The following is a 13,898-nucleotide window of genomic DNA, read 5'->3' as shown; positions in this document are numbered from 1 at the left end:
TCCAATTTGCCTTGATTCATGGACCTGACATTCCAGGTTCCTATGCAATATTGCTCTTTATAGCATCGGACCTTGCTTCTATCACCAGTCACATCCACAGCGGGGTATTGTTTTTGCTTTGGCTCCATCCCTTCATTCTTTCTGGAGTTATTTCTCCACTGACCTCCAGTAGCATATTGGGCACCTACTGACCTGGGGAGTTCCTCTTTCAGTATCCTATCATTTTGCCTTTTCATACTGTTCATGGGGTTCTCAAGGCATGAATACTGAAGTGGTTTGCCATTCCTTTCTCCAGTGGACCACATTCTGTCAGACCTCTCCACCATGACCGCCCTTCTTGGGTGGCTCCGCAGGCATGGCTTGGTTTCATTGAGTTAGACAAGCCTGTGGTCCTAGTTTGATCAGATTGCGGCTCACTAAGCGCGGCCGAGAGGAGCTACCCTGCGTCCAAGGTCAGGGGCGCCGGGAGGCACCACCCGGGGAGCGGTGGCTCTGCAGGCGCTGGAGGGCCGAGAGGAGCCACCCCACGTTGAATGGGACATACTTGTGTGAAAAGATTTCCAACCTCTTGAGTTTGTGAAAAGTTGTACCTAAGAAGGAAAAAAAAAATCACATTTCTTTTCTGTGGTTTCTCCGTGTCACTGAAATTTCATCGTGACCTTTGTACACACATCAAACTGCCGCATGTCTGTGGTCCCACAGGCTGCAGTGGGCAGAGCCGTCTGGCATGGCCCCAGCCCCCTGTCCCGCAGGCTCGGGAGTAGGAGGAGAAAGCTGAGGGCCTCCGGAGTACACCAGGTGACTCAACTCAAAAGAGCGAGAAGTCAGCTAAGGCTCCTAGACACTATTTGGAATTCGGAGGGACCAAAAAGAGCCTCAAAAGGGCAGCAGGGATCCCATCACACGCTCGCTCGGTTGTGGTCGTGTCCGAGTCTGTGACCCTGTGGACTGTAGCCCGCCAGGCTCCTCTGTCCATGGAATTTTCCAGGCAGGAACACGAGTGGGTTGCCGTTTCCTACTCCAGGGGATCTTAGGACCCGGGGATGGAAGCCGCGCCCTTGCACTGGCAGGCGGATTCTCAACCGCAGAGCCACCTGGGAAGCCCGAAAACAGTGGGCAGCCTCCTTGCAGAGGCGACCAAAGAGCGGCCCACATGGGGATCGAACCCTTGACCTCGTCGCTAACTGAGCCAAGAGTTTCCTGCTCCACAGGCAGCATGCGCAGTAGACTGATTACCTTCTCAGCACCCCAGGGCTTTTCACTAGGACCCCCGGCAAGAGCAGGTGGATCTTTTAGTTCCATGCCTCCGACCCGGCAGGAAGCAGCAGGATCCCAGTGTTCAGGCCTCTGTCCACACTGGCCCCGCCCCAAGCCTCGCCCTGGCCCTGCTCCGAGCCAGGTGTGTCCCTCCCCACTGCCTCTCCACGTCTGCACCAGAGGCCCCCAGCTGGCATCTGAGCGCAGCACGCACCCCCTGATGGCCGCCCACCCCCCGCCCCCCAGGGATGGACCAAGCCCTTTCAGTGCCTCTGTGCCCGTCTTTCATCCCTGTCTAATCCAAGAGCAAGCCTGCTCTTTCTGTTCCCTTCAGAACACACCGGACGCGGGGCTGTCTCCAGGCACCCCCATCACTGCCACCCTAAGCCAGGCCGCCACCACACCCAGAGGACACCCTCCTTCCAGCCGCCCCCTCCCCACTTTAACCTCTTCCCCTTCAGCCTCGCCTCCACGTGCTGCCACACCTGTCTTTTCCCGAGAGAGACAGTGCTACCTCGGTCCTTGCTCGAACCACCAGTGACCTCACATGACTCAGAATGAAACCCAAGCCTGCCCGTGGCTCTGTTCTCTTCCTGAGTGGCTTCCCCAGCCCTTCCCGTCGGTTACAGCAGACACAGGGGACTCGGGTTTCCTTCCGGAGCCTCCTAGACACCTTTCCTCAGTCGTCCGGGTAGTCCACACTCACGTGCTCATTCGTCCCTGACCCCCGGGTCTCCAGCCCCCTCCGTCTCTGGATCTGGTGGTATTTTTCTTTGCATCACTCAGCACTGCCTGGCATCACAATGAGCAGGTTTGGTTGGTCGTCCCCATTTGAAGGTGAACCCCCGGAGGGCAGACATTTGTTATCAGTGTATCCCCTGGGCCTCTGCAGAGCTTGGGATATTTGTTGGTAGGTTGGATGCATGGATAATATATGTGGTTTATTCTAACCCAGCAAGTCATGAAAGACAGGTGGGTGTTTGGAATTATTTCAATAACCTCATACCTTTGAAATTATTTGGAGTTTCTCAACATACGCATTTCCATGGCAACAAATGGAATGTGCACTCACCGCTGGTTAGTTCTATTTTCCTTATGTGCTCTGCTTAGTCGTTCAGTCTTGTCTGACTCTTTGTGACTCCGTGGACTGTAGCCCACCAGGCTCCTCTGTCCATGGGATTCTCCAGGCCAGAATCCTGCAGTGGGTTCCCTTTTCCTTCTCCAGGGGATCTTCCTGACCCAGGATTTGAACTCAGGTCTCCTGCATTGCAGGGGGATTCTTTACTACTGAGCACCAGGGAAGCCCCCCCCCCCCCCCCACCCCGCTCCTTATTCTCCTTATATAGCAATAAGTTGAGTGAGAGGAGTTTTACATAGAGGACAATTGTGGGTGGTACAGATACTTTTGGAGAAGGAAATGGCAACCCACTCCAGTATTCGTGCCTGGAAAATCCCACGGACAGAGGACCCTGGTTAGGCTGCAGTCCATGGGGTTGCAAAGAGTTGGACAGGACTGAGAGACTTGACTTCTCTCACTCACTTCACTCACAGGTACTTTAGAGGAATAAAAGGTAGACAGGATTGAGAGAGGTTTGGTATGGACTACTTAAATGATTGTTTCTTTTATTGGGTGTGCAGGTGGGTGGGGGTGGAGGGTGTGGAGATAGCTGGAGGGCAAGAATTTGATAAGCAGATTGTCCGAGGCCAGGGGTGGTGCCCAAGGCCAGGGTGGCGACCGGGAGGAGCAACCCTATGCCCAAGGAGTGGTTGCCCAGGGGCCTAGGAAGGGCAGGGGCGGGGGGGGGGGGCGGAGGAGGAGATACCCCTCATCCAAGGTAAGGAGCAGCCATGAAGAGATACCCCACACCCAAGTTAAGAAAAACCCAAGTAAGATGGTAGGTGTTGCAAGAGGGCATCAGAGGGCAGACACACTGAAACCATATTCACCGAAAACTAGTCAATCTAATCACACTAGGACCACAGCCTTGTCTAACTCAATGAAACTAAGCCATGCCCGCGGGGCAACCCAAGATGGGCAGGTCATGGTGGAGAGGTCTGACAGAATGTGGTCCACTGGAGAAGGGAATGGCAAACCACTTCAGTATTCATGCCTTGAGAACCTCATGAACAGTATGAAAAGGCAAAATGATAGGATACTGAAAGAGGAACTCCCCAGGTCAGTAGGTGCCCAATATGCTACTGGAGGTCAGTGGAGAAATAACTCCAGAAAGAATGAAGGGATGGAGCCAAAGCAAAAACAATACCCCGCTGTGGATGTGACTGGTGATAGAAGCAAGGTCCGATGCTGTAAAGAGCAATGTTGCATAGGAACCTGGAATGTCAGGTCCATGAATCAAGGCAAATTGGAAGTGGTCAAACAGGAGATGGCAAGAGTGAACGTCGACATTCTAGGAATCAGCGAACTAAAATGGACCGGAATGGGTGAATTTAACTCAGATGACCATTATATCTACTTCTGTGGGCAGGAATCCCTTAGAAGAAATGGAGTAGCCATCATGGTCAACAAAAGAGTCCAAAATGCAGTACTTGGATGCAATCTCAAAAATAACAGAATGATCTCTGTTCGTTTCCAAGGCAAACCATTCAATATCACAGTTATCCAAGTCTATGCCCCAACCAGTAACACTGAAGAAACTGAAGTTGAACGGTTCTATGAAGACCTACAAGACCTTTTAGAACTAACACCCCCAAAAGATGTCCTTTTCATTATAGGGGACTGGAATACAAAAGCAGGAAGTCAAGAAACACCTGGAGTAACAGGCAAATTTGGCCTTGGAATGCGGAATGAAGCAGGGCAAAGACTAATAGAGTTTTGCCAAGAAAATGCACTGGTCATAGCAAACACCCTCTTCCAACAACACAAGAGAAGACTCTACACATGGACATCACCAGACGGTCAACACCGAAATCAGATTGATTATATTCTCTGCAGAAAAAGATGGAGAAGCTCTATACAGTCAACTAAAACAAGACCAGGAGCTGACTGTGGCTCAGATCATGAACTCCTTATTACCAAACTCAGACTCAAATTGAAGAAAGCAGGGAAAACCGCTAGACCATTCAGGTATGACCTAAGTCAAATCTCTTATGATTATACAGTGGAAATGAGGACTAGATTTAAGGGCCTAGATCTGATAGATAGAATGCCCGATGAACTATGGAATGAGGTTCGTGACATTGTACAGGAGACAGGGATCAAGACCATCCCCATGGAAAAGAAATGCAAAAAAGCAAAATGGCTGTCTGGGGAGGCCTTACAAATAGCTGTGAAAAGAAGAGAGGCAAAAAGCAAAGGAGAAAAGGAAAGATATAAGCATCTGAATGCAGAGTTCCAAAGAATAGCAAGAAGAGATAAGAAAGCCTTCTTCAGCGATCAATGCAAAGAAATAGAGGAAAAGAACAGAATGGGAAAGGACTAGAGATCTCTTCAAGAAAACTAGAGATACCAAGGGAACATTTCATGCACAGATGGGCTCAATAAAGGACAGAAGTGATATGGACCTAACAGAAGCAGAAGATATTAAGAAGAGGTGGCAAGAATACACAGAAGAACTGTACAAAAAGATCTTCATGACCCAGATAATCATGATGATGTGATCACTCATCTAGAGCCAGACATTTTGGAATGTGAAGTCAAGTGGGCCTTAGAAAGTATCACTACGAACAAAGCTAGTGGAGGTGATGGAATTCCAGTGGAGCTATTTCAAATCCTGAAAGATGATGCTGTGAAAGTGCTGCACTCAATATGCCAGCAAATGTGGAAAACTCAGCAGTGGCCACAGGACTGGAAAAGGTCCGTTTTCATTCCAATCCCAAAGAAAGGCAATGCCAAAGAATGCTCAAACTACCACACAATTGCACTCATCTCACATGCTAGTAAAGTAATGCTCAAAATTCTCCAAGCCAGGCTTCAGCAATAGGTGAACCGTGAACTCCCTGATGTTCAAGCTGGTTTTAGAAAAGGCAGAGGAACCAGAGATCAAATTGCCAACATCCGCTGGATCATGGAAAAGGCAAGAAAGTTCCAGAAAAACATCTATTTCTACTTTATTGACTATGCCAAAGCCTTTGACTGTGTGGATCACAATAAACTGTGGAAAATTCTGAAAGAGATGGGAATACCAGACCACCTAACCTGCCTCTTGAGAAATCTGTATGCAGGCCAGGAAGCAACAGTTAGAACTGGACATGGAACAACAGACTGGTTCCAAATAGGAAAAGGAGTATGTCAAGGCTGTATATTGTCACCCTGCTTATTTAACTTCCCTAGTGGCTCAGATGGTAAAGCGTCTGCCTACAATGTGGGAGACCCGGATTCAATCTGTGGGTCGGGAAGATCTCCTGAAGAAGGAAATGGCACCCCACTCCAGTATTCTTGCCTGGAAAATCCTATGGATGGAGGAGCCTGGTGGGCTGCAGTCCATGGGGTCGCTAAGAGTCGGACAGGACTGAGCGACTTCACTTTCACTTTTCACTTTCATGCATTGGAGAAGGAAATGGCAACCCACTCCAGTGTTCTTGTCTGGAGAATCCCGGGGACGGGGGAGCCTGGTGGGCTGCCGTCTATGGGGTCGGGAAGAGTCGCACACGACGGAAGCGACTCAGCAGCAGCAGAGCGACTTTCACTTTCACGGGGTAAAGAACCCACCTGCCAGCGCAAGAGACTGGGCTCGACCCCTGGGTCTGGAAGATTCCCTGGAGTAGGGAATGGCCACCCACTCCAGTATTCTTGCCTGGGAAACTCTAGGAACAGAGGAGCCTGGCGGGCTGCAGTCCATGGGGCTGCGGAGTCGTGACTGAGCGTGGCAGCACTCCATGTACATATAGTGTGGAAAGTGAAGCCATGTGCCGCGAGGAAGATCCCACATGCTGAAAGTTAAGACCCCAACCAATCAAATAAATATTAAAAAAACATATATTAATACATAACAGGGTTCTTTGAGTGTATATCTAGGAGTGGGATTGCTGAGTCAAAAGCCATTTGAAAAGAAAAAAAAATTAAGGGACTTTACATGCAGAGTTTATTCTCACTGTGTGGATGGGGAGGCTGAGATGCAGAGAAGTTAGTAAGTTGCTCTTGGCTGGTAAAGGGACTGAGCCAGGTCTGTGCTTTTAACAGACAGCTGGGTAGCTGGCTACAGGTTATACATGAGTGTTGTGAAATGTCAATATTTCTGTGAATTAAGCTAATGCCATTCCTGGAATTTGTGTGTATTTGGAGCCAAACCAGCTTCTAGTCAAGAGGAAGATGATGAGCACATTCTCGCCAAATTGTATGTGACAGGTGCCTTCTTAAAGACAGTCAATAACTGAACACTTTGTATGATTACAGATTGTTCTCCCAGTGGAACTGACCAAACCCCAGATATCTTAACACTGAAGTGAAGGGAAAGTCGCTCAGTCGTGTCCGACTCTTTGCGACCCCATGGACTGTAGCCTACCAGGCTTCTCAGTCCATGGGATTTTCCAGGCAAGAGTACTGGAGCGGGTTGCCATTTCCTTCTCCAGGGCATCTTCCCGACTCAGGGATCGAACCCTGGTCTCCCGCACTGTAGGCAGACGCTTTACCCACTGAGCCACCAGGGAAGCCCACCAGAGGACCCTGGAAAGTGTTAAGCTACGCCATCAGGTGGCACTGTTTGTAAACAAACTTCATTTACTCGGCCAACCAGCTTTGCTATTCAACTATTTGGAACAAAATTTCTAAGACAGAACAATAATGATGTGTGTTATTGCAAACGATATAGCAACTCTGAGACTTTATTAATAGGATTTAATTGAAATACTTAACATTTCTGTAGTCCAGCACCCCATGAGCTAGGCTTTATGTTCATTAGTTATTGACTCTAACCCTGGAGAAGAATGACAATGCTTCTGTTTTAATGTTTGTTTGTTTGTTTTTTTTTCCAGGAATGCCCGAAACTCAGTTTAATTTTTAAAAGAGTAAGAAAGAGACGGGTCCGCATCGTCTCCTCACTTTGCCTCAGAGCTGGCTTCTGAGAACAGGCACAGGGGTGCCTCTGCCTCCTGGGTTATGCGAGGGTGTGGGCAGGAGGGTCCAGGGTCGTCGGTCACCTCGGCAAGGGGGTGGGGGGAGGTCAGTCCTCCACGCGGGGAGCCTCCGCCTCCTGCCCTCCCGTCTCCCCACTCCTCCTCCTCCCTGAACCCCCCTTCTCAGGTGACTCCGCCAACAGCCTCCGGAGGTAGCTCTGGCCCGGCGTGTCCCGTGCAAAGGCCCTGGGCTCCTCCAGAACAGGGAGGAGGCACGCGGGCCCGGGCAGCTGGGCTCTGGAAGGATCCAGCTTCTGCTCTGAGTGCGATGGGGAGTCACCCGAGGCTCTGAGCCGAGGATTGGCCTGCTTGGACTGATGTTCACGCCACACCCTCAGCTCCGAACTCGACGTGGCCATCCCGGTGCTTGGTCACTGAGTCCCTGCTGCGACCTCCTAGTGTGTCTTCCTGGGTGGCTCAGTGGTAAAGAATCTGCCTGCCCATGCAGAGACTGGGGTTCGATCCCAGGGTGGGGAAGATCTTCTGGAGGAGGAAATGACCCACTCCAGGATTCTTGCCTGGAAATTCCCATGGACAGAGGAGCCTGGCGGGCTACAGTCCTGAAGAGGGTCACAAAGGGTCAGATACGGCTGAGCACGCACCTGTGTGCCTCCGCATGAGTTAAGACTCTGTGGGGTGGCTCATGCCGCAGTGTTGAACTTGAGTCCCAATTCCTGGAAGACCTCACTTGTTGGTGCATCTGAGCCCCGTGAGAAGGGTGGCGGGGGGCTTCCTGGAAGAAGGGTCATCCAATCTGAGACTCGTACATGGAGCTCAGAGGGTTTGTACCTGCTGTTACCTTCTAGCTACCCTCTGGAGGTTGAAGGCAGCAGGACCCGTTTCAGGCACCATCAGGAGGTGGGATCCACTTGACTAGGAGAATCTTCTGCCAGGGCAGGGACTGAAGAGGCTGCAGAGGTGCTGCTTAGCTAGTTAAGGAGTTTTCATCATCATGACAGACCCGGGGCACAAAGCTGCAACAGGACAAGATCCGTGGTTTTACCAACCAGAAGCAGAAAGGAGATGTCAGAAATCGACAGCAAGACTTGAACTTTCGGCTGAGCTTGTATTAACTCTCTCTCACTATCATCGGTTAGATTTTGAAGGTGAGCAGGCAAGTGTAGCGATTTGGAAAATGGAATCCTTTAATGACTCTTTTTATTGCTTTTTGCTGATCCTTAATATAAAACAAATAATCATAAATCACAGCCAGTTCACTGGCCTCCTTCCATCTGCAATATAAAGGACGCCAGGGCTTGAGAAGTTTACAGATTTTCTGAAGTAGCATCCTCGTAGCTGGACCTCAGCCGACACAGCGAGGTCTTATTTTATGCAAATCTGAATCATGCAAATCTAACATTGTGAACTGGATACATGTGAAGAGTTCCCTTGTACGCACCAAATTTCCAGTAGTGTGATCCTGCAAAAGCAGAAATGCTCCTGGAATCTCACTTAGGGCGGCCTGGATGGGCAGCCAGGGAAACCGTGCCACAAGGTGGCGCCCGTCCTCAGGCAAACAGAGATGTGGGTGCTCCTTTGTTGGGATGAGATGTGAGTCATGTGGCTTCAGATGATGTGTTTTCTTCCCATGAAAAGCAGGCAGCTGCTCTGTTGTTCCAAGCTGAATTTGCCTTTGAAACTGAAGGCCATGTGGCATTAGAAAATGTTAAAAATTCAAGTGAAAGATAGTAGCTGATAGCATGCCCTAAGTCATAGCCGGTTCCCCACTGTTGACACGGCCACTTACGTGAAAATAAACGACATCATCTACGCAGACTGTGAACACAACCAAATAGTGTCTGTAACGTAAAGCGAGGGTCTTGCCTGCTTTCTCCCCAGTGCCCCACCAGCCCTGTCCTTGTGACGCAAGAGCGGTTAAGCTTCTACCTGCGTTACCAGCGACGGCTCCTAGCTCCTGAATCTCGAATCCTCTGCATTCTTTTGCGCCAGGATTTTTACTTTGCCCGTTGCGATGTTTCTCAGTGGCGTTTTGGGCGGGACGGTATGGCGAGCATTCCTGCCCCCAGATCCCCCCGAGGTGGAGGGTCTGCCGGTTACGTGAGGAAAGCCTCTCCAAGGGTCCTGCTTCCGTTGAGAACAGCGGCTCTCGGACCTTCAGAAGCCTGAGCAGTGACTGTGTCTCATTTCTGCTTCCTCACACGTGCCCTCTCTTGCCCCCCTTCTTTGTGACACGATGATAACGAGGTGCTGCCCCCCGGCTGTCTCATCCCCTCTCTCCCTTCCGCTTCTCACTTTATGCCATTTGCAGTTCCTGCTCCACGTTCAAAACTGGCGACACTTAGTCTGGGCTCTGGAACCGTGAGCACATTGTCCATCCTTACTTCTTGTTGAGTCACTCAGTCGTGTCTCTTTGTGACCCCACGGACTGTAGCCCACCAGGCTCCTCGGTCCATGGGATTCTTCAGGCAAGAATCCTGGAATGAGTTGCCATTTCCTACTTCAGGGACTTTTCCTGACCCAAGAGTCAAACCTGTGTCTTCTGCGTTGGCAGGCAGAGTTTGACCACCGAGCCACCTGGAAGTCCCCCATCCTTATTTAGCTTGATCCTAAATGCTGAAAATCAGTAGTAAGAACTATACAAATGTCTCTATGCATTTTCCTCTTCTGGATATTTCATACAAGTGGAATCATACGATATGAGACCTTCTTGTCTGGCTTCTATCACTCAGCATTACCTTTTTTTTAAAAAGTTTTATTTTTAAAGTTTTATTATTAAAAAAGTAATTATTTCATTTATTTGACTGTACTGGGTCTTAGTGGCAGCACGTGGGATCAAGTCCCCTGATCAGGGATTGAACCTGGGCACTGGGAGCATGGAGTCTTAGCCGCTGGACCACCAGGGAAGTCTCCACATCACGTTTTGAAGGTTTATCCCTGTGGCAGCAGGAATCAGCGCTTCCTTCCTGTTTACAGCTGAATTATATTCCACTGAAAGGACAGAGCACACTTGCTTATCTTCCTTCCATCCTTTGATAGGTGTCTGGGGTGTTTCCCCGCTTCGGCTGTTGTGAATGGTGTTGCCAGGAACTTCCGTGTATGTGTTTCTGTTTGAATATCTGTTTCCAGTTCTTTTGAGTGTGTATGTAAGAGCAAGTGGAACTGTTTAGTCATGTGAGTCACTATCTCTCACACTTATTTTTTCTTTTATTTTTCAGAAGGGAAACCCATTTTTATTGTGCTACTTTCCCCCAGACTTTAGGCCTAAATTATAGCAATTGAACTTTATGGTAGAGTCGCAAGGGCTTGAATCAGTGATAAATAGGAGACGATAAATATATTGTTAAGGGAATTCCCTGGTAGTTCAGTGGTTAGGACTTGACACTCATTGCGGTGGCCCAGGAGTTCAGCCCCTCCAGGGGGAACTAAGATCCCGCAAGCCAGATTTTTTTTTTTTAAACTTTTTGGCTGCACCTCGTGGCATGTAGGATCTTAGTTCCCGGACCAGGCTTTGAAACCCTGCGTTGGGAGCCTGGAGTCCCAACCATTAGGCCTCCAGTGGCAAAAGAGCAAAAACATATATATAGCAAAAACATGTATATATATATACATATATAAACACGTATATATGTATATATACACATCCTAAAGGAAGTCAGTTCTGAATATTGATTGGAGGGACTGATGCTGAAGCTGAAACTCCACTACCTTAGCCACCCGTTGTGAAGAACTGACTCCTTGGAAAAGACCCTGATGCTGGGAAAGAGTGAAGGTGGGAGGAGAAGGGGACCACAGAGGATGAGACGGTTGGATGGCATCACTGACTCGATGGACATGAGTTTGAGTAAACTCTGGGAGTTGGTGATGGACAGGGAGGCCTGGCGTGCTGGGGTCGCAAAGAATCGGACACAACTGAACCACTATATATATATATATATATATATATATATATATATATAGAGAGAGAGAGAGAGAGAGAATGATAATAGCCCCTGAAGCAACTCTTCATGGTGCAATGCACCCAGACTTCTATCGTGCTAGCTGTGAACTAGTACTTTATTAGTTAGAAGATTTGAAAAATCGTTTATATGTAATATATATTCTGGGTACATCATTCTCTACAAGAACTGATTGTAGTGAATGTTGATTTTTTTTAAAATTCTGAGCTCAGATCAAGTGTAGAAACCTTCATAGTTATATAAAGTTCCGCAGTAAAATCTTTTCATTATTGCTCAGAACTGATCAGCCTTTCATACAAGCACACCCACAGCTAACTCTCACTTACCCACCAATGAGCCCCGTAATTATCCAGTCACCTACACACACCCCCACCCCCACCTTCACACCCCTTATTTTAAATTACTCTTTTGCTTCTCAGAACTACAGAGATCATGCATCAGGTACACTGGGTGGTCTTCTGATGCTCGGATTTGGCCACTTTCATCGCCGATTGCTGGCCTCTTATTCATGCCAGGGAGCACAGGCTGTATTGAGCTCTGTACCTCCGTCTCCCAGGTGTGGGGCCTGCGGGCCCATTGTACTGAAGAGACAGCCTGGGAGGGGTGTCCTCTTAGCCTTGGGGCCCACCTCGGACCCGCACCGCAGAGCACCCTCGACGCCCCTGCACTGCTCTCTCTGCAGCGCTCTGGGGCCCTCGGAACCCGGCCGGGTAGAGAGAACTTGAGCTTCGTTCAGGAAAGCCCGTTCTTCCTTAAGCGGTGGCTCCAGGAAATTTCTTCCAGGCGAGGGTAATGCAGCCTCGGTCCACCGGGCGGCAGGCTTCTCCCGGAATAGCGACTGGCAGGGAACAAAGGCCGCAGTCTCCCGGCGCGGCGCGGGCGGCCGGGTTTCCAGGCCGACGTTAGGGAATCAATGAGCACTGGAGAGCGCGGGGGCGGCAAGCGGGGCAGAGCAGCCGGCCGCCCGGAAAAGCACGGCGAGGACTCTCACCTCTTCCACGAAGGGGCAGCGCGCACAGCACGTGCCCCGAAACGTCCGCCCCACGCGGCCCCGCGCTGACGGCCGCAGACGGACCGACGGGACCCAAAGACAGGCCGCCGCCGCCGAGAAGAACCTTCTACCAGGAGGCAGCCGGGGGCAGGACTCGCAGCGCAGAAGCAGCTGACGGCAGCCATCCCGGGAGACCCGTCGGGTGGGGGCAGGGTGCTCAGATGTTTGGAATCTCAGTCATCAGTAAGATTGAAAAAAGCTGGTGTCATCATAGCCACGCTATGGGTGGATATCAAATTTTGATCTTGCCGGTTAAGGGAATTGAAAAAAAAAATACAGTTGGCTTTTAGTATCACCTTCATAAAAGACAGGGAAAGATAGAAAAATGTAATTGAAAACTAAAGGGTAATTGCTTAAACTAATAAAAAAATAAAAGTTTTCGTAAAAAACAAATTTATGAAAACTTCATTGGCTTACTCGGTAGCTCAGCGGTAAAGACCCGGCCTGCAATGCAGGCGCCGCAGGAGACCTGGGTTCGATCCCTGGGTGGGGAAGACCCCCTGGAGGAGGGCATGGCACCCCTCTCCAGTATTCCTGCCTGGAGAACCCCACGGACAGAGGAGCCTGGGGGGCTACAGGCCGTGGGGTCGCAAGAGTCTGATGCGACTGAGGCGACGGAGCTCGTAGCTCGTGCAAACTTTATTAAGATTCCAGGAGGCATTATTCTGAAGGCGTGATTCTTTTAGTTTGGAAGGAACTTGTTAAGGAAATCAAGAGTCACAGAGCAAGTAACTCACCTGTATTTCCCGAAGTGCGCTTCCCGTTTCCACCAGGCGGGAGGAGAGTTCGCCTTTCCTGAGCACTTGGAACAGCATGCTCCTTTTCCTTTTCTTTCTTTTTTTTAAAAATTGCAGTATGGCTGAGTTAGAGTATGATATCAGTTTCAGGTGTACAACACGGTCATTCCATATTTTCATTTTTTTCTACGCCCTGACTCAGGTCATTCTTAGGCCTCCCCTTTGAGAGAGGAACTTAATATCGTTCTTGTTTTACGGGAAAGGAAACCGGACCTTGATGAGGTCTCACCAGACAGCGGGGGTGAGACCCACCCCACCCCACCCCACCCAACCACTGGGCCACACGGCTTTGCTGTTCTCTGGTTGTTCCAGGTGGCTCAGCAGAGAAAAGAGGGTTTCCTAATTAAATTAAAACCAACCACCACCCCAGCAGACCATCAGAAGGGAAGATCTTCCAAACGTTCCCATTTTCTAGGCAGCTAACGTGTGAGCATGGCCGTCTTCAGTATTTTTTTTTAAGGGTTCTGTTTTTTAAATTTATTTCTAATTGGAGGATAATGACTTCAAGTGCTGTGTTGCTTTCTGCTGTACAACGTGAATCAGCCACACGTGCGCGCGTGTCCCCTGCCCTTGGACCTCCCCCCCTCCCACAGCCCAGCCCTCTAGGCCATCACAGAGCGCGGAGCTGAGCTCCCCGTGTTACAGAGCAGCTCCCCACTAGTTGCCTGTTTTACGGCTCCCAAGATGGTAAAGAATCCGCCTGCCAGGCAGGAGATTCGGGTTCGATCCCTGGGCTGGGAAGATCGCCTGGAGGAGGCAATGGCAACCCACTCCAGTGTTCTTGCCTGGAGAACCCTATGGACG

General features: G+C 49.9%; 2 non-coding genes across 2 annotated transcripts; both read right to left on the bottom strand.

Annotated features, from left to right (window-relative positions):
• Nucleotides 1–11,449: 11,449 nt before the first annotated feature.
• On the bottom strand, nucleotides 11,450–11,521 carry LOC114117658 (small nucleolar RNA U2-30). Its single transcript, XR_003591323.1, has one exon. It is a non-coding gene; the product is annotated as a small nucleolar RNA U2-30 (small nucleolar RNA).
• A 138-nt stretch (nucleotides 11,522–11,659) lies between these two features.
• LOC114117659 (small nucleolar RNA U2-19) lies at nucleotides 11,660–11,739 on the bottom strand. Its single transcript, XR_003591324.1, has one exon. It is a non-coding gene; the product is annotated as a small nucleolar RNA U2-19 (small nucleolar RNA).
• Between the last annotated feature and the right edge of the window lie 2,159 nt (nucleotides 11,740–13,898).

The sequence above is a fragment of the Ovis aries genome, chromosome 13, assembly GCF_016772045.2.
Source record: "Ovis aries strain OAR_USU_Benz2616 breed Rambouillet chromosome 13, ARS-UI_Ramb_v3.0, whole genome shotgun sequence".
Taxonomy (NCBI): domain Eukaryota; kingdom Metazoa; phylum Chordata; class Mammalia; order Artiodactyla; family Bovidae; genus Ovis; species Ovis aries.
This window is presented reverse-complemented; position numbering and strand designations above follow the sequence as displayed.